Source organism: Anolis sagrei, chromosome 1 (genome assembly GCF_037176765.1).
Source record: "Anolis sagrei isolate rAnoSag1 chromosome 1, rAnoSag1.mat, whole genome shotgun sequence".
Lineage (NCBI taxonomy): Eukaryota > Metazoa > Chordata > Lepidosauria > Squamata > Dactyloidae > Anolis > Anolis sagrei.
Genome location: NC_090021.1, coordinates 200766385 through 200794103, shown reverse-complemented (window position 1 = coordinate 200794103; position 27719 = coordinate 200766385). Strand labels below are relative to the sequence as shown.

The following is a 27719-nucleotide window of genomic DNA, read 5'->3' as shown; positions in this document are numbered from 1 at the left end:
AACATGGCCATTTAGCCCAAAAAACCTACAACAACCCAGAGCCCATGCTGTTATATGCATCTGAACCAACCGAATCAGTTGAAGACATTTTTTGAAAATAGATCCATGCTCAAGCTTAGTGATGACATCAAAGCACCTTTACCATCATTTCTCAACATCCAAATGTTGAACCTCTGTTATTATACTAAACTAAATAATATAGTCACTAGAAAGAAGCAAAGCATTTCTCCAAATTGTTCCTCCAAGCAGATATACATTACACCATAATTCAGTTGTTATCCTTTCAAATGACTGACGAAACTATTTACTGGGGGAAAACCTCACTTTTAGATAAGCTATGTAAAAATGAAGTCGATCGTAACAGTATGACACACTGGATACCTCATTTATAAAACCTATTATTATATATATATAATAGTGATCATTACTTATGCTTGTTGCTCCTTTATAGTGAACAAAAGCAAGAGCTTTCATTGTAATTGCAGGGAACTGTATCTTAGGGCTTGTTAAAAAGGTATGGCCCAGATTTTGCAGTATGTCTCAGTAGGAAAATAAAGTGCAAAGTGCTGTCTACAAAGCGTGACTGCTATTAGCTAATTTTTTTCTGAATACGATTTGGCGCATTAAGGATCCAAAGGGTATTTTGCACATACAATGGGGGTGTTGATAGTCCCTTTTCCTCACTCCAGCCTCTTTCAATCCTGTTCCTCATTCAGTTTTACCATGGAAGCAAGCTGTGGGGTGCGCCATGTGACAGTATTGTGAAGAACATTGACACTCACAGACCCCTCTTTTTCTTTCACTGTCCCACAGGATACAATGGCTACCAACTTCAAAAGCGTATTTACTTCAATGGAAGATCTCACCAACTACTTATGTCAGAGGTGTTTAGCTCGAGCTATCTGAAATCAATGAGATTTAAAAATGCTCAAGTTTGATTTGATCAGTCCTTTTGCTAGTAGTCAATGTATTCAAAGCAAAAGGTCACTTGTAACTGGAGACGTGCACTTTTGGCTGAGAAGATTATCAGCACTTCTTTTTTCATCAACTTGTTTGATAAAGAAGTCACCAAATATTTGTCAATATTTCTCTTGCAGTTAAAAATAGTAGTAATTTAACTGTCCTCATATTGCAATGTAGCAGCTGTCAAGAGCTGAGGGGTGCTACTGGGAGATCATTCTTCGCATAAGGGCTTTCATTAAAACTTGGCATTTTCACAGAAGAAACTATTTTAAAAAATAAACATACCATTGTATACCAGAGGCTGTTGGTATAATTCTGAAGATCCTTTGAAGTTGTAAGACTGAGAAATACATTATGACATGCAGCATAATATACGTACATATATTTAAGGTGTCATGGCTCAGATAAGAGAAAATCTGCACAATTTGTGACCTTTCAAGCCAAATGCAGGTGCTCTCAGCCAAGTCCAGGGACTCACCATTAATACAACAATTTTTGCCATTTTACCCAGGATTGTAAAACAAGGAAAGTTTGTTGACAGCTTGGCAGATTCATATACAGCTGCTGAATTGCATTTAGTTTAGTTGTTCAGACCTAAACTAGACCACTGATCTTAGCTTTATCCTCACATGCTGCTTGCTAGCTGTTCTGTTCCTGAAGAGACTACTCTAGGTTATATGATCTGCCATGCCACAAGTTGCTTATATACAAACACTATGTGAGACAAGCAACAGAAACAAGATACATAGATGTTCCATCACAACAATAACCTTGTGAATGACCTCATCATCAACCAGCTGCCTTGAGTGCAATGTGCATTTGGCCTCCCAATCATATAAAGTTGCTATAGCATTGAATGGTGGCATTGGAATAAAAGATGGAAAAATAAATGATGTGCAGGATTTCACCAATAAGCATGAGACTGGGACCACCCACAAAGCTGTTGTCTCTCAGGTAAAGGTTTTCCCCTGACAGGTAAAGGTTTTCCCATGTCCAACTCTGGGGGTTGGTGCTCATCTCCATTTCTAAGCCGAAGAACCGGCATTGTCCATAGACCCCTCCAAGGTCATGTGGCCGTTACCTTCCTGCTAGATCAGTACCTATTGATGTACTCATATTTGCATGTTTTCGAACTGCCAAGTTGGCAGAAGCTGGGGCTAACAGTGGAAGCTCACACCGCTCCCTGGATTAGAACCTGTGACCTTTCGGTCAACAAGTTTGGCAGCTCAGCGGTTTAACCCACTGCACCACTGTAGGCACCTTGTTATCTCTTAGACCCTATTTATTCTTGTATCTTCACCTGTACGCAGATGAAAAATCCTCCCTCCATCCCAACTGCCGTTGCCCTGGCCTCAGAGAAAGAGAAGAGGCAAACACAGCTCCTTCATGCCTAGGTCTAGAGGCAGATGGAAGGTCTCTCCCTCTAGCCTAACTGCAATTGCTCTGGCCTTGGAAGGAGAGAAGAAGTAGATATAGCCCATCATGCCTAGCCCCAGAAGCAGATGAAAAGCCCTGTCTTAATATTTTAGCCTTGAATGAAGACACTGGCTCAGTTCCATCATGTCTAAGCCCAGAAGCAGATGAAAAAAAAAAATCCCTTTCTGTCCCAACTGCCACTGCCCTAGCCTCAGAGGGAGGGAAGAGGCAGTATCTGCTGGACTGAATCCCTCCCACACTGCCATCTCCTTTTCCTTGTGTGTCATGTCTTAATTAGATTGTAAGCCTCAGGGTAGGGAAGTATTTTGCTGTTCTTTTAATTATAAAGTGCCACGAACAGCAATGGTGCTATAAACATAAACGATGGTAACAATAACAAAAGCAATAATACCCTTTTTAAAAATTCCATGCACACTAAAATCTATGACACCATTGTCTACTGCTGTGCCATCCTCAGGTACAGGCTTGTTGTGCAGCACTAGCAGCAAGAGTTTGGATTGCTTTATTACACAAGTAGGAAGCAATGCAGCCACAGAGCAGTGACAGGTCCAACTGAATATCAGTGGATTCTTAAATTCAGTGTTTTTCTCGTGTGTTAAGATTGTAAATGCTTCCAAATTATATTTTGTAAAGCAGGCTAGAAGTTAAAACATTTTAAAGAGGTCTGAACCAGAAAATTAAATAGATGTCAGCAGAAAGAGTGTTCTCTTTCTGTGCTTTACCTATTCATATCAGCATTGCAAAGTCATTGAAATACTACACGTTTTCAATTGACACATTTATGCAAATGTTGACACATACACACACACAAAAACTATGTACATTTTCTTTTTTAAAAAAGAACCCACATATGAAGAAGAAGATGTGCTAGATATCTTTAAACCAGTTGCTCACCTCTATTTGATCACGTGGCATCTTTTGCCGGCATATCTATGTATGAACCCTCAACAAATATTCGGTCTAGTAAAATGCTGCCTGTTTGGTGTCTCAATTTATGTTTTAATATTGAACTCAGGTCTAGCAATCAGACTGTAACTTGTATCTAGAGCAGCCATGGGCAAACTTTGGCCATCCAGGTGTTTTGGACTTCAACTCCCACAATTCCTAACAGCTGTTAGGAATTGTGGGAGTTGAAGTCCAAAACATCTGGAGGGCCAAAGTTTGCCCATGCCTGATCTAGAAGGTTTGCCTTATTTTAAACGCACCTCTACACATGTAAGTCCAGACCTTTTTTTGCTAGTGTTCCCCAATGCATTTAAGTCCCCTTAAAAGCTATGCTTAAGAGTTGGGTGAAGTTCTGGAACTGAACAAGCTTGGATGCAATTGGTGGCAATAGATAAGAAGGAAGAATTGGCTAGCTCAACTTGTATTGTAGAAAGCAGAAGCTCTTCCACTAGATCAGTGGTTCTCAACCGGTGAGTTCCCAGATGTTTTGGCCTTCAACTCCCAGAAATCTTAACAACTGGTAAACTGGCTGGGATTTCTTGGAGTTGTAGGCCAAAAGACCCACAGGTTGAGAACCACTACACTAGAGTCAAGCCACTACTGGGCAGAAACCATTATGTATGTATGACCACCACTGCACAGTATTCAAAAGAAACTTAAATATTCTGAACGTTGAGTACCTGGAATTAACTCAGATTATTCCTGATTTATTTTAAAACTGAGTTGGTTTTATTTCAAAACTGAGTTGATTACATAAATGACACAGAAACAAGATGAGCGTGTGAGTTGGTTTGAATGATCTGCATATGAGAGGGTTGGAGCCAGTTCGGGCAGGTGTAATCCCAATTCGTGAAGTCTTTTTTACTTGTTAGGTCTTGACACAGGCACTTACAATCAGATAATGAGGATTTTTAGACAAAAAACCCCACTGGTCTCAATAATTTATAAAGCAGGAGAAATCATGCTCACCAGAGATGTTTGGAGAATGTGAATCAAGAAAATGGTTACAGGTATAAAATTTCTCGATTCTGACAATGCAATTTCCCCCTGTAATATATAGGCTAGTACAAACCTAATTTCTGCCTACGGATGGGAAATTTAATGGAAAATTTAAATCCTATGCATCCGTTATCGATATCATATATGCTATCTTTTCAAGAGAAACCGATTATACAATACAGAGAATGTACATAATAAAATCAACCTATCAAGATGTACAAAGTGCTGCATTTATATTACTGAATGATATTCATAAATTGCAGCACTTGAAAATCTAGTGTGTGGATACCTAGTGTTTAACTACAGAACTGATCGAAATGGCTGTCACTGCAAAAATACCTGGATGGAACATACCTAAGTTCTGGAATATAAGGAAGGACAGTGACAACCCAGAGGCTGCAATGACATGGAATGTAAAATTGAATTTCCACTTCAGTGCATGAGTGCGTCAACATATATGTGATCACCTCTACACAGGTAAGTCAGGTTCACTTTTGCTAGTCTCATTAAAGAGCTCAACACTATCAGTAACTCAAATGCTAAATTGATACTTGTTAGTGGCTATTATCTTATTTTTTTATAAAACACATTAAAAACATTTTAAACTATTTGCCCTCAGGAACAGTACGCACGCTAAAAATGTTATGCTTACCTTATAAATGTATAAAACATTTCATCTTATTTTCTCTTCTGCAATGGTAAACCTTTATAGGGGACTAGCTTAGTATCTCCGAGTGTCATCACATATGGGAAATCATAATTCTCTAAACTACATCCTTTTAAGGAGAAAATATGATGTATACCTTGTTGTTGAAGAAGGAAATGTTACTGCAATTCTTTTATTGTATTGTCAAAGGCTTTCATGGCTGGAATCACTGGGTTGTTGTAGGGTTTTTTGGGCTATATAGCCATGTTCTAGAGGCATTCTCTCCTGACGTTTCGCCTGAATCTATGGCAAGCATCCTCAGAGGTAGATGCAGGCAAAATGTCAGGAGAGAATGCCTCCAGAACATAGCCATATAGCCCGAAAAAACCTACAACAACCCAATTCTCTTATTGTTTTTGTTCCCAGTTCCTCACAAGCATGAAGGTGTTTGGCTTCTATCTCTCTCAGCTCATCCTCCAGGCCAACTTAAGCTTGGCTGTAAGCACATACCGTATCTCAAAAAGATGCAAATTGGTGACTCTAACAAAGTCATTTTTCCCTCTATGGTGAGTTTCTTTCCTCTTACCATCTCTGTTTGATGAAGAAGCCAGGGGACTTTGAAAGCTAGTGAGATGTATTTGGTTAGTGTAGTAAAGGTATCAGAACAGTATGAGCTTTGTAGTTTCCCCCAGTGATTCAAATCCCACCCTAGATCCAGAGAAATGTTTGTTCACTTATGAATTTTCTACTGATTGATGTTTATATCACTACCAACATCACCATTTGATTTTCAAATAACCAGGGACACCTTTCCTTCTTTAAACCATTGTAATTAATATACCTACAATTAATCTAACAGTACAGCTCTAGTGGATATCTTTTATTTTATTTTAGTTGAGTCCTTCATGAAGGTCCCAAAAGGCAAATTTCAATACAAAGATAGACTACCAAGTCAAATCAGTATGTGCCACATTGGCTCATCACTGACCACCAAAAGCACATAACAAAGAACACTCTGCCAAAATAAACTGTTTAAGCAAATGCTCAAAGCACTCTTAGCTAAGTTTTCTTGCCATATCAATCCTGATACATGGATGACAGATGGTTCAGTGCCATTGTGTATGTTTGTGACGTGTTTTTAAGTTGCCTGTCAACTTATGGTGACCCCATGAATTTCACTGGAATTTCTTACACAAGGAATATTTGAAGGTGGTTTTGCCAGTCCCTTCCTCTGAAATATACCCTTTAGTCTACATTAAAACTGGGAAGGAATGCACTCTAGTCTGGTGGTGATATGATGCTGCCCAATTGCTAAATCATGACCCAGCTTTTGAAAGAATGGTACAGGCTCATGTGCTCCTCGCTCTTCCTGTTCAAGAGACATCCTCATGCATCTAATTAAGAAGACAAGTGTGATTAGCATTACATTGGAATCAATGTTTTCCCTAGCTACAGTAACTGCAAATACAGTTTGAAACCTATTTCTGAGCATGATTTAACAATGTCATTTGGGACTAAGGATGCTTCTAAATACACTGGGCCATTTTAGGTTTTTCGGGCCATTTTAGGTTTTGTATGGCCATGTTCTAGAAGCATTCCCTCCTGACGTTTTGTCTGCATCTGTGGCAAGTATCCTCAGACCTCACAACCTCTGAGGATGCCTGCCATAGATGCAGGCGAAACATCAGGAGAGAATGCATCTAGAACATGGCCAGACTGCCCGAAAAGCCTACAACAACCCAGCGATTCCGGCCATGAAAGCCTTCGACAATACATCCTCTAAATACAGTTTTTGTTATGAAATTGCCCTTTATGAAATACAGAATGTTATTGGGAGTCTAGGTAAATTTTTTTACTATCCCCCAAAAATCTATTAAGGAGGGAAAGCAAGAACAGCTGCAGAACGTCCATTAGTCATTAATTATAGGAGCTAGCTACAATAACTAAGAAAACCAGTGTGGAAGATATAAAGGTAAAATATTTTATTTTAAAACTGTGAGATTAAACAGTCATTCAAGAGATGGATGTACAGGTAAACCCATAGAGAGCACCTGGTTGCCAAAGCAAAAAGGGTAAGCGGAAGGATTTTTTTTTTGGGGGGGGGGGGAGGCAAAAGTGATCTTGTGGACCTCCATGTAGGTACATTTTGGTCATACCCGGAGTTCATGTGGCTTACTAGCTCCTTTTTGGCACACTAAATCTTCAAGGTGTAACCACCTGTATTAAACAGATTCAAGGATTAGGTTAATAAAAAGGCCCTTGTGATAAGCTTCCCTACACCTGGAACATATTTTAAACAAACATTAAATACATAATAGTACAGGCTGGCATCCTGAAAGGCAGAAATGATACTTTGATAGTTTTGTTATTCTGTTTTAAGTTGCTATTTAAGAGGAAGTATTCCGTTATTACTGTAACTTTCAGATGATTTCTACAGAAATCCTCTTATTTCCATTAAAGGAGAACATTTGAAAGATCACACCCCAGTTGTTGGCCACAGTCCAGGCCAACACACGTTTGTACCTTTTAGTCATTGTGCTTATATGAAAATTGGTTATCTCTTAATGGCATATTAACATTCACTGCTTTGTAAAATAAAGGTTTTAAGTAATTTATTTTATTGATTTTTTTTTGTATTTTTATACTGCTTTTTCTCACTCCTGGGGGGATGCAAAGCGGTCCACAACATCATTCATGGCAAATTTCAATGCCTTACACATATAAAACATCACACATCAAATGAACCACATATAACAATAGAGTAAAACCATTAAAACTATAAAACTATAAATAACAATCACAACACAACATAAAAACATTTAAATCTTGCATCGATTTCCATATTTCAATACTCCTGTCATTCACTGAATGCCTTCTTGAACAACCAAGTTTTAAGCTGTTTCCTAAATGGTAGGAGGAAGGGGGGTTGATCTAATATCAGTGGGGAGGGAGTTCCACAGCCGAGGGGCCAACACCAGGAAGGCTCTGTCATCCCCACTAATTGCACCTGCAAAGGTGGTGGGACAGAGAGCAGGACCTCCCTGGCAGATCTTAGTGTTCCAGCTCACTCATAAAAGGAGATGTGTTCAGACAGGTAAGCTGTACTGGAACCTTTTAGGGATTTATAGGCTAAAGACAGCACTTTGAATTCTGCTCGGTAGCAGACTGGCAGCCAGTGGAGCTATCAGTAAGAGACTGTTTTGGGATATATATATATGTATATGTGTGTGTGTGTGTGTGTATATATATATATATATATATATATATATATATATACACACACACACACACACACACACACACACGTGTGTGTGTGTGTGTGTGTGTGTGTGTGTGTAAGAATAGACATTTGCACCTCAAACTCTTTACAATGGGCACACTAATGCTAGCATACAAAATAAGATGAGAGTAGCACCAGAGTATATTGCCAGCTGGTGGGAAGGGCTGACAAACAAATCCTTCTGAGAATGTTTTAGATGCTGACTAGAAATTATGACAAATCTCATTCAAATAAATCTTGCCAAGAAAACCCGATGATAGGTCAGAGTCAGCTTGAAGGCAAGTAACAACAAGAGCACTTCATTTCTTGAGAATTATTTGTAAAGCAAGTAAATGCTTATGCACCATTTAGAGCTGTGGGTTCCCAACCTTTTGTCCTCCAGGTGTTTTGGACTTCAGCTCTCACAATTCCTAACAGCCGGGAAGATGGCTGGGATTTCTGGGATTTGAAGTCCAAAACATCTGGAGGACCAAAGGTTGGTGTAACGAAGCATTAATCCCACCGCTTGTCAACAAAAATGTAAAGAAGCAGCGCTAATCTCACTAGATGCCACCAAAAATTATGTGAGGAAGCATTAATCTTCTTTAATGCCACCAATATTCTGTGAGGAACCTTCTTTTAAATATCAATTAAGCTGCCACCAATATGTTTAGAGACGCTGGTTTATGTCTCTGTTTATCTTTAGTTGGGTTGTGAGGTGATTTTGGTAGTGTGGAATGCACCAAGCATAACAGCAATGGAGGAGGCAGGTTTGAAATAAAAAGAGAACAAGTTTTATTGTTAACAGAACGTAATTGTTGCAGTTTTGAGAGTTTGAACTTGGCACAAGGCTTGATGTTACAAAATGGCTGGTTTGAGATACTTTCAGGCTTCTGAATGTTACAAATCTACAAACTCCTTCTTTAGTGAAGTGCTTATACTATTCCAGAGTTCCCTATTGTGAATGTCCACACTGTTTGCCCTATACTCGGAACAAACCACTGATCACCAGTCTTTCCTTACTGGCGATCCTTAAAACCCCCTCTGTTAGATTCTTTAACCTAAGTAATCTAACAAGGTAACACCTTCAGCTCTCTTGCTGAAGAAATATTCACAAATTCTAAGAACTGCTGAATTCTCACAGCTTCACAACAGAGCCCTAACTGGGTCTCTTTCACCGGACTAAACTATTTTCCCCAGAGTCCTTTCTTGACTCTGCTATTTCCCAGAGCCCTTAACTGGCTCTGCTCTTCTCCGGGTCTCCTCCACCGGACTGGAGCTTAACTGCCACACTCCAACCTTTTTCTCCTTAAGCTCCGCCCACCTCCTCTTCTGCCTTGTCTTGTCACCATGGCAACCTATCCCTCACAGCTAGGCCATGGCAATAAATGTAATACATAAATGCAGTTTCAACACAGTACATTAAACACTCTATAATAAACATTATAAATACAGTTTAAACACATTATAAATAACACTTTATAATGAACACATCTCTACACCTTCCTCCCCAGAAATATTATTTTTGTATATTTCTTAATCCTAGAATAGCAAAAATAATCTCACATATCATTTAACAATAAATATACATATACATCAATTCTGAAAGGGAAACATATTATGGTTAAGTATATTTTAATTACCATACATACAAACCTTTAACCTATGAAATTCTAGTATCATCTATGGATGTGGTATCAAAGTCTCACATTTTTATACTTATATATATATTCGTAAATATCTATTGCCTATTGTAAAACATATATACCTACCACACTTTAATATTACACTACCTTACACATACATTAGATTTTAAAAGCTAAATCCTTTTCCATGGAATCAGTATTGATGAAACACCTTCCAATGAAACTAACAGGCTAACACTAAACCTATATCTATATAGCTTACCTGAATAAAACTATCCTTGTCTAAATGTGTTTCTATCCCATTAACATATATAATTGACTTTCTACCTAGTCTGGTCAATTTATAAGACATTTATCTATATACCATACCACAACTTTTTTCCATACATATGGTCCCACTTTGTTAATAGCCCACACAATAGTTAAACTCCCACATTTGATCATTGACATGTCTTAGTGTCCAATGTCCCATGGTTCAAACACAACCTCGGTTGTATTGGACCAACTGTCCACAGCAATGTCTCTTTATGATGATCTTTTAGCGTCTTTCTTCCACTTCTTCGTTTCTTCTTTTTAGGTTTCTTCTTTTGTCTGACCTTCCAATTATCAGGAACAGTTCTGTTCCCATCGATTTTCAGGGCTTGAACAATGGCTTGCTTCCATGAAGCATCAGGTTGTGGTGAATAATCTGGAATTCCTCGAGCATCTTTTCTTGGCACTGAAGAGAACTCACTGTCCTTGGAAGAACGAACACGAATATTGTCCTTCTTCATGGCAAGCTCATCACTGCTATCTGGACAAACTTCCAAAGCTAGAAATTGCAGCTTTTTCTTTTTATCATCACCAATATAGTCTGTGTATATTAGTTTTCTTGTCAGTCTATCAGCTTGGCTTTTATTCTCTCTTTCCTCTCCGTTCAAGGATAAAGGAGATCTCTCTTCCGACACATGGCCAAATCTTCTTTTTCTGTTCACTTTCTCTTCAGATGTATGGATCTTTGTTTCACAGAAGACCCCTGGATATTCTGAACTCGCATCAGCTTCTACTGTCACATCCAGAGTTTGTTTTCCTTTAGCTTTCTCTTTTACTTTTATTTTATTGTCTTTGTTAGAAAGTTCGGCTGAGGTAATTTCTTTATGTGGCGCTGAAGGAAATACATCTTTTAAGGTCAAGGATTCCTCTTTCTCCTCAGAGTTTATCACTTGTCTTTCCAGACCTATTGTTTCTATACTCTCTTCACTGGCTCTCAAATAATCAGCCACTGGAATCGGCTCTGCTGCAGGGCTTGTTCCTCGTTTGCATGGTCTCTTCTGGCTGTACACTTCTGACTTTATATTTGGAACACCATCTTCAGCAATAAATCTATAGGGTTGTTCTTCTGCTCTTTGTTCCTGTCGAATCTCCTCAACCCCTCCCGTCTTCTTAACAAGCTCAGCCACTGTAGCGCTGGTTTCTGGACTCTCGTCCCCATCTTGTTGTATGGTGAAACACAGGGCTTTTTGTTCAGGGCTTTTGTTATATTCTTTCTCCCCATACGCCATCTTACAGTATTTAATCTCTTCAGCCAAATCATTTCCAATTAAACATTGATATGGTATGTCAGGACTGACTGCAAAATCCCACACACCCTTCCATCCTTTATATTCTATTGGCAAGGTCACCACGGGTGTCGGGATCGCGGGACCTAAACCTTTTAATCTTACTTCAGAGGTTGGCTGCCGAAATCTCTGAGGTATTATTTCAGGGTGCGCGATGCATATTTCGGAACCTGTATCTCTGAGTGCTTTCCTGTCTTTGTGATCAATATAAATGGTTTCTAAGTAGTCCTTAGATGGGCTGCCTGACAGGATAAACAGACATTGTTTCTCTTGAGGCTCTGAGCTTGAACTCTCCTTTGAAACAGTATCTGCTTCTGCCCTTGGTGTTTCTTTCATTTTATTCACAAAGAGGGTTGTTTTCTCTTTCCTTAACAAGGGACATTGATATTTTAAATGATTACATTCTCCACATAGATAGCACCGTCGTTTTACCTCAGGAGCAGTTGGTCTTATTACACTCTGCCTCCTACAGGTGGTGTCTTCTAAGTCAGCACCCTTTTCTTGCTGTGGGCGCTTTTGTTGTGAATAAAATGGCTGCCTGTTTGTTCTTTTGTCCCCTGGTAGATCTTCCCTTTCAAATCCTTCTTTCAAGGTTGTTATTTGATCTGCCATACCCGCTGCCTCTACAATCGTGGATGGCTTGCGATCTTGAATCACCCAACGAATTTCATAAGGAACTAATTGGAAAAATTGTTCCAATTTCAAAAGTTCCCTCAGCTGATGATAATCTTCTACCTCAGACGTCTTTATCCAACTATCGAACAGTTGAGACAATCTAGAGGCCACCTGAGCAAAACTTTGTGTTTTATCTTTCTTCAACGTCCTGAACTTAAATCTATAATATTCAGGAGTCAATCTATATTCCTGTTGAACCTGTTTCTTAAACAGATCATAGTCTCTACAAGACTCCTCCGGCATCTGTCCATAAATCTGCAAAAGTTTCCCACTTATCTGTGGCCTAAGGTATGTCATCCATTTTTCCTTAGCCACTCCAAAATCACGACAACATCTTTCAAAAGATATTAGGAATTTCTCTGGACAATCCTCCTTGGTATATTTTGGGAATTTCTTCATCAAATCTGGGGTATCCCCTCCAGATCTCCCTTCCTGAACATCACTGGATGTTTGAGATAAAGCTAATCTTTGCTTTTCTAGCTCAAACTCCATTCTCTTCAATTCTAACTCGCGTTCCACTTCTCTCTCTCTTTGTCTTTCTTCAAATTCTCTTTCCCTTTGTTTTTCTTCAAATTCTCTTTGTTTCGCCTCTCTCTCCATCTCCAACTCTCTTTGTTTTTCTTCAAATTCTCTTTGTTTCGCCTCTCTCTCCATCTCCAATCGTTTCATCTCTAATCGTTTTTCCTCCATCTCCAGTTTGTATTTATAAGCCATTTCTGACATAGGCACTGGCTCTGTCTCTATCTCAGAGCCCGAACTTTCTCCTTGGTTTCCCTCTCTTTCTTCAGCCAGCTTTCTCTGCCGCCTGGTAGCCATTTTTCAGCAACTTTTACCTCACAACTTATTTTAAAATTAAACTTAAGGCACTCGATTAGTTGTTACACGAATCCCGTCGTCTGCCACCAAATATGTAACGAAGCATTAATCCCACCGCTTGTCAACAAAAATGTAAAGAAGCAGCGCTAATCTCACTAGATGCCACCAAAAATTATGTGAGGAAGCATTAATCTTCTTTAATGCCACCAATATTCTGTGAGGAACCTTCTTTTAAATATCAATTAAGCTGCCACCAATATGTTTAGAGACGCTGGTTTATGTCTCTGTTTATCTTTAGTTGGGTTGTGAGGTGATTTTGGTAGTGTGGAATGCACCAAGCATAACAGCAATGGAGGAGGCAGGTTTGAAATAAAAAGAGAACAAGTTTTATTGTTAACAGAACGTAATTGTTGCAGTTTTGAGAGTTTGAACTTGGCACAAGGCTTGATGTTACAAAATGGCTGGTTTGAGATACTTTCAGGCTTCTGAATGTTACAAATCTACAAACTCCTTCTTTAGTGAAGTGCTTATACTATTCCAGAGTTCCCTATTGTGAATGTCCACACTGTTTGCCCTATACTCGGAACAAACCACTGATCACCAGTCTTTCCTTACTGGCGATCCTTAAAACCCCCTCTGTTAGATTCTTTAACCTAAGTAATCTAACAAGGTAACACCTTCAGCTCTCTTGCTGAAGAAATATTCACAAATTCTAAGAACTGCTGAATTCTCACAGCTTCACAACAGAGCCCTAACTGGGTCTCTTTCACCGGACTAAACTATTTTCCCCAGAGTCCTTTCTTGACTCTGCTATTTCCCAGAGCCCTTAACTGGCTCTGCTCTTCTCCGGGTCTCCTCCACCGGACTGGAGCTTAACTGCCACACTCCAACCTTTTTCTCCTTAAGCTCCGCCCACCTCCTCTTCTGCCTTGTCTTGTCACCATGGCAACCTATCCCTCACAGCTAGGCCATGGCAATAAATGTAATACATAAATGCAGTTTCAACACAGTACATTAAACACTCTATAATAAACATTATAAATACAGTTTAAACACATTATAAATAACACTTTATAATGAACACATCTCTACAGTTGGAAACCACTGATTTAGAGCAAGTATGTTCTTCTAGATCTTGGATGATTTAGTAACATGACACTACGTTTGGAACTGACCTTTGCCTACTCACAATCATTTATAATTAGAAAAATCTCCTACCACTAATAAGACCCATTCCAGTGCTATCATCAAACATGGATCTGTGCACATTTAGATGTCCATTGTTAGTAAGCCTTGTCAAACGATATTCTTATCATATTTAGCCCTTCACCCTGTTTCTCACAGTATTTTGCTTTCTTAATGGTTGGTGTGATGCAGTTTTCTTTAAATGATAGGAGGCATTCATTCAAATCCATTCTATGTTAGCTCCAAGATTCACCAGTCTCCTATGTCTCATCTTCAAGGTTCAATTTTGCCCCTCTCTTGTTTCTAGTCTTTTCCATTCAAATGTGTTATTAGTTCTGCTAGGAATCTTGCACTGGAGTAGTTCTCGGATATATAAACCATATATTTACCATCAAAACTTATATTTTGTACTATGAAACCTTTCAACAGGTATTTCATTTCTTCAGTACTTGCTATTTCTGCTCTTTAGCAAACACCCAAGATCTGAGCCATAGGGAAATAGAGGACACAAAGCTGGAAAAAGGCATCACTATTTCAGGACATTAAGTTCAGACTATTGTTAACCAAAGGCCTTTTCATACCACAAATTACAGCACTATGATTTCCACTTTAACTGCCATGATTTCATCTTACGGAATCCTTGGATTGTTTCCTGAGTAATTCAGAAGTCTCTGCAAGGAATATCTAGTGCATCACCAAACTACAAATTCCAGGATTCCTCAGGATGCACTAAGGCAAAGTGCTGTAATATTGTAGAATGAAAGGGCTTGAAAACATGTTTGCAAATCATCCAAAGCACATTTACAAAGAAAAAGTAATATCCAGCTGTTTCTACTGACTACTGGGAGCATAGTTCTCACCTGTTCTCTTCTCAACATACCCAAAGCTCCAAGTCCTCATGAATTCCTGATACATTAACTTTAAATCATTTTACAGCAACCAGTGCCATAAAGAGCCCAGAAGCAAGTTAATTGGATCACTTAAATTCCTACTGGAGCTTGCAAATTAATTTGCACACAATCCACAAGAAATAAATGGAGAGCTTCAAATATATACTTTACACAATAAGTAGTCTAACTTTTGGTTCTAAAGGCATTACTTGCTGGTAGGGCAACGATTGAGTGGATAATCACACCACACTAAGAGTGGGTAATCACACTATTATTTTTAAAAATGTACTCATCGGAGTTAAAGTCAAAACCAGTCTGAAGAGGAACACAAATACATTCTTTTTACATTCACGCTCCTTTGACTGTGTGACACAGTTCTGTTAAAGATTATAGAAGATTTCCCCTTCTTCTAAAGCAAAACCGTTTTAAATTAAGGCACAATGAAAAGGTAAACACAATGCTGGATTTCAGCCTCAAAACCACTCACTCTGAAGTAGTTAGAGTATCTTCGCTGGAATGTCTTCAGAATCACCAGACTGGTGGCTGTGGTCTATATCTGTTTAACTGTAATTTAAATTGTGAAATGTCCGAACAAACAAAGATGTGCTAATATCTTTTTCCTTTTTCTACAAGTTTAGTTTCCTGCATTCAAAACAGTGTTGCTATGCTCTATATGAAGCTATAAAACAGCTACGGCAAACCTAAATCTGAATCAGTTACTTAGCCTATTTATTCTGTTTTTCAAATGCAAAATTTTGTTATATTAAGTACAATCATTGTCCTTTCTCCAAGTATTAAATCAGGCTTCCCATCTTTCAATTGTTAGATTAATCCCATATTGTTACATCTCAGTAGTTATTCAGGGCAGGTCAGGATAAGATCTAAATCAAAACCTTGTAATTTTCATATTCAAGGAAGTAAATTTTGTACAGGAACAGGAAGGACTGCATCCCTATTATCTTGCTTGTACAGACTATAAAGAAGCAGCAATCTCCCATAGCCAAATATCTAACAAATAATGTTTATGTAACAGTTGGCAGAAATACTATGACATCACATATTAACTGGATGCGCTGTACACGTATCACAATACGTATTCAGCCAATATGCATAGGAGGATAACACCAATGGACTATGATCACCCTATATTCGTGCTGAGTACAGCTGATGTGTGTACAGCATGATCCCCCTATCTACAGGAGATATATTCCAAAAACGACCCATGAAACCACAGAAAATAGTGAACTCTATGTTTTGACTATAATTGGCAGGAAGCATATCACAGAATTGCGCTGGAGGACCTAGAGATGCCTAAACCCACTTTCAAAGAAGACTTTTTGAGTGTGGATAAGTGACACGGTGAATATAGAATCTGTGAATAAGTGTGTTTTACTGTATGCATATGAAAATGATACATGTATAGATATTGTACTCGTAGAACCTTGCTTTGTTGACAACTCATACTGAATGTGTAAATTAAGGAAGTCACAGCCCTGACGTTGAAAGGCTTTGGCAGGACCAAAACCAGGGTCTTTCACCCATAAGACAGCCATAAATCGAACCTGATTTAGTGGCAGGTAACAACAAGAACAAATACCGAATGTGCACAAGGTAAGATTAGCAGGTCTGATCCCTTTCTTACATGCCTGTTGGCTGTAGTGATACATATCAAATCATATTTAGGCCAGGACCCTAAAGAAAAAGTAAACCCTTGTTATGTGAACAAGTTGATACTCTCAGTTCTTAGGTAAGTGAGATGGCTACCTCTGAGAGCATCTCGGAGCAAGACATAACAAGCAGGACATCTTGACTTGGCTAATTCCTTGTGCCCAGTGACCAATGACCTCTTTGTTTTGTTGCTCCTGGGTTGTTTTCTTCTGATGTGAACTATTGCTGTCACATTCTCCTGCTGTTGCTGCTGTGAAACTATCATAGCAAAGGTATGGGATCTTGATCTACACACTCTTTTCAAATAAGTGGTCTAAAGGAGATTGCTGAACATTGCTATTTAAAATATCATGGGTAGCATGATTTCAGATGCATTTAACAAGAAAAACAATCCAATCCCTCTAAAAACTCTTTTATCATTTTCAGAAGAAATATTTCGTCTGTACAGATCTGACCTGGGACATGGATGCCCAGGGAAAAGTAGAATATAGAGGCCTTTCTGTTGCATTCCCCATGTACAGTAGCCAAAGATGGTCAAGTTTGACACCCAAAGCAGGAAATTCCACATGTTCTTTGCTTCCTCCCAGCAATAAAACCATAACAACAATTAACTAACAATTTGCTGCTGTTTCATGACACTTAAAATATAGTCAGTGTGATGTAGTGCTTTGGGCGTTGGCCTACAACTCTGGAGACTGAGGTTCGATTCTATGCTCAGCCATGAAAACCCACTGTGTGGATTCTTGGGTGATAAGGATGGTCTGGAAGTAACTTGAAGGCACACCACTACCACACTAAGTGAACTACTTGAAGTAAATGCTTAAGGATCTCATCACATTGATGAGAGGCAGCAGGGCGATTTGCCAGCCTCCATGACAAATCTACTACTAGCCTTGCCCCTCACCACATCCCACGGTGGGAGGCATCTTCCTCCGGCTTCTTCCCTTTGTTTTCTATGCAACACGGGAAGCCTTCCATGTTGCCGGAACCACCTCCTGCAATGCTTGGACCTTTCTTCAGGCATGGAGCCCCACTAGAAGTAGATTGACATCATGTGATGGGATCCAGCAGGCTCCGTGCCTGAAGTGTCATAGGATGTGGAATTTTGCCCGTCTGAAGAAGTCCTAACTCTACCCATGTGTAAGATCTGGTTCTGCTTTTGAAATGTTAAATAAAGGTGGAGGTTAAATTGATCATTCAGTTTCATTCTCTACACAAGGAATGGTGAAATCCTATGATAAATGGTTTAAATGACTCAATGATTTTATCCTTTCAGAATTCTCAGAAACTAAGGATGGATCCTGGCAAATTATTCTTTCTTTCTAGTAACACAAAACCAGTTTTTTTTAAAAAATAGCTCCAAATGCCTTCAAGTGAGTGGTCCTGAAATGGTTAGTACTCCATCAGTGGAGTACTGCGACTGCACAAGAACTATTTGTGCTTCCCTCCTGGAGAAAGAGTTTCACACACTAATCTTTGACATTTTTGGAACACTGACTTAAAAGATGACTTCTAGTAGCCTGGTGAGCCACTCATCAATTTTCTGTGACCTACAAATGTGTCCTGAACTAGCATTTGGAAACTATTGCCCTAATGAGGCGATAACTGTTTTTTGGTTGTTTTTTTTACTTACAGCATACCATCCTGCATCAACAAAATAGCTGCCCAGACCTCTGGCCATCTGTTTCTGTGACACAGGACAGCCTTGTTCTTAATTTAGAAGCTATCAAAAAAAAAAACCCTACTGCAGACTCATTTTCAGCTAACACAATAAAAAACTTTGGAGTGTCTGCATGGTAAGGGTGGTTCCTCTCTAGACAATAATCTAAGCACAGCCAACATAACAGATTGTAACTGAAAGATATTGTTGCATTGTGTATATTTTTGCATCCTTTTAATTTTATTGGTTCTCAACTTTTATAATTGTAAATAACAAATGATTTGAACGGTAATGATTATAGAGATGGATTCTTGCAGTGTATTCTGATTGTTCTAAAAACATGACATGAAAAGGCTAATGTTATTCTTTGTGGAAGTGAATATAACAGGTGGTGAATTCTCGGGTGACAATATCAAAGAAGATTTCAAATAAAAAATTACCATACTAGCATATATGCAAGTTCCACAGTGTAAAGGTTTAACAGGGAATGCTCTATTGTTCAGGATCAGGCAATACTAAATTCAGGCAGTTATCACGATATATTATGCTTAAGGATGATGCCTAACATATGTGCAAAAGTTTTCTCTCACAGAATGCAAATGAAAAAAATACTTAAATGTGCATGACGGTAGTCTCTAAAAACATCCAGTACTCCCAAGAATTCTCCTTACAAGGTGAGGTTCTCCTTCTCTCTCCACAGCGGGGATGTGATACTTGCTGATTCAATTTCACACTAGACTCCAGAAAGCTAGATAAACCTCCTGAATTAGGGTTTCCAGACTGTGTACAGGAAAGGACTCCTGCGGTTTTAATCATGACTAGATTGTGAAGCAGGATGAAGTACCATAAAGATCCTTCAAGTGGGATAAGGGTACCTATTCTCTCTTACCTTCCAAGCCCCAACATCCTTCTCCAGCTGTTCTTCTCAAGGGGGCATGGAGCTTGGCACTCCTCCATGCTTTCCCTCTCAACCTCCACTGACAGGGCATTTGCCATGTTTGGAGGAGATGGCTCCAGCTGAAAGTTGGGGTTTGGAAAGTGAAGGACAGTTACCTTAGAACCACATGACAGAACCTTGTAGTACCTTGTCCTATGACCCTGCTTTTCCAACACTAGCAAAGGGCAAACTCACTCAGGTCAGTTTTGAACTGGCTCATTATTTGTGAGGTTTCTTGATAAGCACACAGGCTTACCCATTTTCATGAGTTTTTCTGCAGTCTGCTTCTACTTCAGGAATAAAATTACAGGAGCCCCCTGTAACTTGGTAACCCTATCCTCACCAGTGTTAGAGGTGGGGGAAATCAATAAAAAAGTAAGAGCAAATGGATTTCCACCAGTCCTTCATGGGTGAACATTTCCATTAAAGAAAAATAATACTGAATCCAACCCTGGCTTTTTTTAGCCCTAACAACTAACAAATGCACTCAGGTCAACTTGGAGCTGGCTCCATATTTATAAGCTTTTCTGACAAGCATATGAGTTTCCAAGAGTTTTTCTCTAGTCCATACTGTTGGGACATGCATGTTGGTTGTACCTTATGCACTTGACTCATGTTATTGCTTCCTAAAATTATAGTTGGAACTATTTTCTATGGCTGTGGGGTTATTGAGAATGAAACTTCCAATGCCCTACTGAAATGAATATATCCTTAGAATGAAAAGATCTAAGCTATGAAGGAGGGACAGCAACCAGATAAAGCAATTGAGGGACCACACCACAGAGAAGATATCAACCATATCAATGTTAGTCAGGTGAGCTGATCACAGGTCATGAACCAAAGTTTCATCAGGGGTAACATTAAATGATTTTTACATAGCCATCTATAAACAATCTTGTCATGCCAAATATCAACTACACATGTGCAGAACCTTATTTTACATTATCATCTGGACAAATTAATGTTCTTAATCAGGTAATTATTAATTTTGGCAACAGAACTACTTATCCCTTTTCCTGCTAGCCTCTTAATAATGTTGTCAAACCAATTATAAAATCAAATACGTCCATCATTGACTTATCATGGTACTTTTACTTAAATCAAAATCTCTTACTATCTAATTTTATGATCTAAGAAAATTTGCATGTGTACTTTGAAATCTCTTTCAATTTAAGTTCAGTCACACTTCGTTCTCTTTGGAGTACATATACAACACAAGGTATAGGTTGAGTATCCCTTACCCAAAATCTCTGAGACAAGGGGTGTTTGGGGTTTGGGTCCCCCCCCCTCGACACACACACACCTCGTGATTTTGGAATAGCTGTATATAAATCCATAATGAGAGATGAGATCCAAGTATAAAAACAAAATTCATTCAAGTTCTGTGTACACCTTATACACATAATCTTAAAGTAATTTTAAACATGGTGTTGTGTGTTTTCTGGGCTGTATGGATGTGTTTTCCAGACATACAGCCCAGAAACCATACAACACCCCAGTGATTTCAGTCATGAAAGCCTTCGACAGTACAATTTTAAACAACATTTGAAATAATTTTCATTATGAAACAGAGTTTATATACACTGAACCATCAGAAAGCTAATGTGTTACTATCTCAGCCACTCAGGTGGACAATTTCAGAATTCTGGGTAAAGGATGTTTTCTACCTCTATTGTTGCCTTAATCCGCAATTTTAAATAGGTATTCACATTAATTTTGTTGCACATTGCTTCTTCGTGACAAATATTGTTATTCATAAAACTGTGACCTTTTTCCATATTTTTTCAGTTTAGTTTTGAAGCTGATATAACAGAAGTGTCATTTGACCCCCAAGCAATTAATATTTGACCCTCATCCTTCCTGAAATTGGTTTTTACTACCCAAATATGCTTTAAAAAATTAAAATTCTGGACACAACTGAATCAAATTGAAACAATCCCTGCTCATTTCAATGCACAAGCATATGCTTAATTACTTCTTATTGAAAAAAAAATAATTTTGCTCTGATTGCAACATATTTCAAAAACAAAACAATGTACAATGTACTGATAGCCAAAAATATTTCACATTATTTTCCAAATCTTTACTAACACAATACAATATAATGTACAGAAGAATCTCCTTAATAATCTATATTAAATAAAGTTAATTTTTAAACAAATTATGCTTTAGTCCAAAAGAGGAACAGATGTGCTCAAAAATAATCCACAGACAACAACATAGTTAAATGCCTTTTGTTTCTCCAGCTCACTTAATGTGGAAAACATTGCTCATTTACTTTGTCTAACAATATATGGCATTTCCTTTTCCAGGAATATATTACATTGCATCCTTAACCCCAGAAGTTAAAATACAGAATTAAAACATTATAACATATAGGAAAACTCACAGATGCATGTATTGAAATATTCCAGCAGTATAGAAGAAGCTAAACAATTCCCTTACTTTAAGACAAAAAAAATCACATGAAACAAAAACAGAAACATTGCTCTAAAATGAAAGCTTTTAACCCACATCCCATAAACATTTTACACTGACAATTCCCTGGTTATTTTTTCAAGAAGGAAAACACTGAACCCTCTTCCCTTCACAGGCAAATAGAGATGTAATACGAACAGCTTACTGTGGATAGTGGTTTAATCAGGAAGTAGCCATTATCCTTTCGATTCAGAACAGTGACAGCTCTCCAAAACAACAAGCCGTGATATTTCTTTTTTTGCAGTTAAGAGGAATGAAAGCACCCGCACGGTTGTATCCCGGCTCTCCTGACCCCAGAGGTCAGCAGATGTCTATTATCAAAAGCTATCAAGGAAGCATAATCCAAAGCCGGCGTTTACAACAGCCTGTTTGCAGGAACACCTAAAAATCTCTCCAACACAACCTCTTTCTCTCTCCCTATGTTACTCGCAAAACATGGCTGTCTTATTCAGAGATTAGCAATTATTGTAATGAGATACTGCCGGAGAGGGTCAAATAGTACTTCCTGCAGTTTGCACATCTTGATTTCCTGGTAAACAAACTGGAAGGCAGGTGGAGCACTTAGATCACTGGTAAACATCCCGGCTCATGTGATCAAAACCAACCCAGGTGAAGTATGTGACTTGCAAAATATAAGGTAGAAATCCTTCGGCTGAAGGGTGGCAACACCCATGAATTAAAAAACACACTCTGCAAGCAAAAAACATATTTTTCTTTTTTCCTTTGACAAACAGATGACTGGAAATGTTTCCTCTGCCTCCTATTAACCCCCTTGTTGCCACAAGGAAAAGTTTTAAAACACTGAAGAAGGAAAGGGGAATAAAATCTTTAAAAGCATAAATGTTCACCAGTGATATAAAAGAAACTACTGCCAAAGTTTTCAGATAATAAGGAAGTTCCATTACGCTTAACACAGAAACCCAGCACATATAAATGTATGCTTTGAAAGGGAGGGAGAAGCAATTGCATAAAACAGGAATGTTGAATGGTTCCAAACAAAAATGCACCTGTTCCTTTTCTTCTTTTTTTTTGTAACTAAAAAAAACACCCCACACACCTGTTATCAAATATACTATCAGCAAAGAATAAAAATTAACTCACTGAAGGTTTTTTGTGTGTGTCAGGAGCGATTTGAGAAATTGCAAGTCACTTCTGGTGTAAGTGAATTGGCCATCTGCAAGGACATTGCCCAGAGGATGCACGGATGTTTGATGTTTTACCATCCTGTGGGAGGCTTCTCTCATGTCCCCACATGGGGAGTGAGAGCTCAGCAGATGGGAACTTACCCCACTCCCTAGATTCGAACCACCGACCAGTTCAGCCAGCACAAGGGTTTAACCCATTGTGCTTTAAACGGAAGTTTAAAGTAGCGAGAATTGTATACAGGCAATACAAAATCACTGCTTTGCATTTCCCCCCAAAATCCATCTTTCTGAGTCTTTGTGTCAAGGCACTGGTGCCCGTTACAACAGAGAAACACCATATTAATAAATTGTCCAAAATGCAGCAAGCAACAAAAAAGAAGCAAATTACAATACTGCTGCATCAGAAATAAACCAAATCAGTTACTAAACCACACAGAACCCAAGAGCCACTGTCACTATTACCAATGCAAATGCACACTAATATTCTACTTAACTGAGCGGACCATCGTCATGTTATGAAGATATTAGAATAACTGACAGTAATTAATAAATATTGCAATTTTGAATAGTTGAGAGAATAAAAACCTGACATCAGTTTCAGTAACATCTTGACCACGATTCACTGGATTCCAGTGAGAGCAAAAAACATATCCTAGAACGGTTATGAAGCAGTGTTGCCTGATGGCTCCAATGACATGGAGCACTTATGAAAGGGCTAAATCCAAACATTAAGTGAGCAATGGGAAAAGGGCTCAACACCGCAGATAGATCCTTAAACATTTTGGTTAAAACCACAAAGAATTCACTAATTCATTAGCCACCACAGTATGAAGCTTTCACCAAAAATGATAACCCACCACATCATGCAATCAACATGTGTCGTATCATCACCATCATATTGCTTCACTAGTGCTTATCATCACGGCATTGGGAAAAAAAGTACATAATATGATGATCTCACAACTTAGGGAGGTTCCAGCAGGAGATCTTGAAATGGAGATAAGATTTCAGTGATATCTCTATATTGAATGTAACATGCAATAGACAGGTCTTACTCTTGATCACCAATCCTGTAAGCCAAATGCCACAACCTATTACTACATTAACTATTAACCACTTTAGCAACCCTCATTAGCTGTGAAGTCTGATTTTTTTTATTATTTATATTAAGAACTATGGGTACATTTTTTATCACTATAACAGCTTGGTGTTTATTTTATCAATAGCACAGGAAGGCTTAACCCTAATAGCAACATGTGTGGATCTCTGTGACCTGTCTTTCTGTCTGGAACACAACTAGAGTTAGGAAGGGTTATGTCTCTCTCCCATAATGCTGTCGCCCTATGAAAATCAGTGCATGTGTGTCTGTGTCTGGGTGTGCACATGCATGTACTTAGAATAAATTAAAAAAACAAACAAACAAACCCAGATGTAGTTGCTGAAAATGCATTTAGTATCACATCCAGTTTGACCCCCCAGCCTTTGAAAACTAATCAGAATGAACCTTGTTATCAGTGAAGAATACAAATCCAATGTATTTTGATAGCCTAACAGATGGTAAATCTACCACAATTGAGTCATGGATAGAGGGCAGCTTCTAGGAAAAAAGGCAAAGTTCTTGCATGAAGAAAGGGATTGTTTTCGCTTCCATCTCTTGCATTAAATAATTTTAACAAATACTACAGATTTGCTATATGTTGTTTGCCACAGAAATATAAGGTTCAGGACTTTACATCCGCAAAAAAACCTCAGACCCGCCCCGTATGGACCACAGGCTATCCCTGTGATATGCAGCAGCTTTTAGTGAGTATCACAGTATGTTTGTTTATTTTGCTTTAAGCAAAGTCAGGGGACATTCCAGAGGTTGCCAGAAGCTCCAGAGTATCTCATTGCTTTGAGGAAGTCTGGACAGTGGAATCATGTCGGATTTGGCACCAGACTGGACACTGGTGCTATCATCCTTTTCCTGTGCTCTTCATGCCAGCTAGAGATGCATGATAACGTATAATGAATCATATGGGGGGAAAGTACACTTGTATATTAAGAACTGAAGACTCTTTTTTGCCATTTTCCTTGGACATGTCCACATTTCCTAGGGGAGATGAAGCCAGTGAAGATTTGCTGTGATGTTAGGAACATAGCCATAGAGGCACTGTAGAAAATGGTTATCTGCATTTCAATATACAATCATGCCTCATGGTTCACTAAACCCTGGCAAAACATTATAAACAAGCATTTGAAGACAGTGCCAATGAATTAGAGGGCACAATCATGGAACAGGAAAATAGGGTGTTAGGTGTAGGGATTTCACCCGTTCTTTAGGCAGGCAGGGAATGCTCTCAACTTGATTAATTAACATACAATTTATATGGACTTCTATAGTGAGCATGCCATACATGTTTTGGGTGAACTTTGGAGACACCGTGCGATCAAATAAATAGGCTTAAATCTAACTAAGATTGTAGCACAAGGATAATGTCACAATTATTTCCAACATTATGCTCACACAGTGAGGTAACATGTGACACTGAGCCAATGCAACTCCTCAAGACTCAGTTGGCACAACAAGTATGCACCCAATATAAATCACATTTATCAAGTCCATGCAAGTCTGAAAAAAGATACTTGAACTGGCACTGAATATTGTGTGCTACACTGTAGGAGTCCATGTCTCAGCATGCAATGGTATATTTGTGTGTGTGTACGTGCGCAAATGCATACACACAGCAAGATTATGTGTATCCACCCCATTCACATGAAAATGGTTAAAAATAAACTGAGGTTTTAAAAAAACCCTGAAGGGAATAAATTGGTTTCCCAACACAAGGGAAATCACTCATCCACCCAGCCTGATCACCTAGAATGGTCCTACCTAGGACCCCATTTACCCTGCCATATAATGCAGTTTGGGAAGGATCTATTATGCCTAGAACACAAGCAATACCATCTTGATATGCCCCTCTCTGTCCCTTATTACCAACAATAAAATAATGGAAGTGTTTTGAATGCAACAAGAGACATCCTGACTTGGGACTATTTCTTCTCCTACAAAAAATAGTGACAGAGAGAAGGGGTAGAGAAAGAGGACTACAATATCCTATGGTTCCTAGGATGTCCCAAGAAACACAGCCTAAATATAACACAATTTTCAAAATAGGATAGGTGAGTCCAAAGATTCATGCTAACAATAAAGTCTGCATCATGGGCTCCATCTACACTGTCAAATAAAATCCATATTATCTTATTTGAACTGGATTATATGGCAGTTCAAAGCAGATGATCTGGATTATCTACTTTGATCAGGATTATCTACTCTAATAATCTGTATTATATGGCAGTGCAAATCCAGTCTAAGGGTGAATCTACATGGTATCTGTAGTTTGGTACAGAATCAGCACTCGTTGGTAATGAAAGCCAAAGACCTTGTAAAACTTGCCATTATGCCATGGCAATTACAGTGATATGAAGCTGCATTAATTCTGCAGTGTAGATGCACCCTTATTCCTCCAGGGTGGGTTTGAAGAATGTGAATGGGACAGCATCCTCCTCTGCATACAATGAATTCTGCTCTTGTGCAACTAAATACATCCCCAACACCAACTTATTATAAACATTGAGTCACATTCCACACTTCTTGCAACAACACTTTAAAAAATGGTTAATCAGATTCAAGGCTAACAGATATTTTGATTCTCAGATGGAATACTTTTTAAAGCTTGTATATTGAATTAAGATAAGGTTGTTTATATCTAAAAATTCTATTAATGAGGCTTAGTGATTAATATTATTGCTGTGCTTTAGTATTCTGGTGTTTTGATTCACTGTTCAGAGCAATTAAGCTTGATTTTAATCAGATGCTAATTATTTGATACATCTTGCATTGACCTTTAACTTGCTATCTAGAAGAACAAACCCCCCCTAAAAACAACATTTTGGATTTAGTTTTCATTATATGCATAGCACTTTAAATCATTTCACTTTACATCATTGGCAGCTATGGTATTTAAAATATATTAATGGGTCTGGCCAATAATAGCATGGAAATTGCATTCGTGGTCTATGGACATGCAATTTTCAGACAGTTTTCCATTTGGATACCAGTTAGAACTGAACAATGTTATCTATGCAGGCAATCCCCGAGTTTCAAACATTCGATTTACAAGACTCATAGTTAAGAACGAGAGTGAGAAAAAAGGAAGTGAAAGAAAACTACCCCTTGCAAGGGAAATTCACTCCTGAAAGAGTTTTCATGGGGAAAGGGGGTCTCCACTGAAGATTTATCACCAATCCTTGTTTCCACAACAAGCCAAATTTTTCAAAATCCAATAGTGAAATCTTCTGAACTGGGGCACAGACAGCTATACTATACTACCCAATATGTATGTATAGCATTGAATTTAGCCACTATTATGTTGGAAACCGCTTTGAGTCCCCTAACTATAGCTCATTTTTTTTCAACCCTGAACTGTTGTAGAACATCTAATAACTTCTGAACTATACTAGATAGGTATAAGAGATACAATGGACTTTAACTGTCATAACTTCATCATGGATTTTATTTTGGAGAGGTATTTTGTCTTTTCAGAAATGTAGATCAGGAGATTGCATGTTTGAATTCTCTAACAGATCATTCTAAGGAACCCAAGGATTTTTTTTTTTGATGGATAATTGATGTGGAATAAAACTACTTTAATTTATACTGCTGGCTGTATACATTGCTCGCCTGCTAGCCCCTCTGCTTCTTTGCGCCCCCCCCCTCACCCCCTATGCTC

At 38.5% G+C, this 27719-nt stretch overlaps 1 protein-coding gene across 20 annotated transcripts in view; it reads right to left on the bottom strand.

Annotated features, from left to right (window-relative positions):
* The window catches only part of BAZ2B (bromodomain adjacent to zinc finger domain 2B), a 248607-nt gene that overhangs the window by 124644 nt on the left and 96244 nt on the right, over positions 1 to 27719 (bottom strand). The window contains exon 1 of one of the 20 annotated variants that reach the window (XM_060777518.2): positions 21941 to 22298. The exons of 18 other annotated variants lie outside the window; for them this stretch is intronic. The gene's annotated coding sequence lies outside the window, so the exon portion shown is untranslated. Of the gene's footprint in view, positions 1 to 21940; positions 22299 to 27719 lie in introns of those variants that run through there. One more of the 20 variants, XM_060777499.2, reaches the window with a different exon arrangement.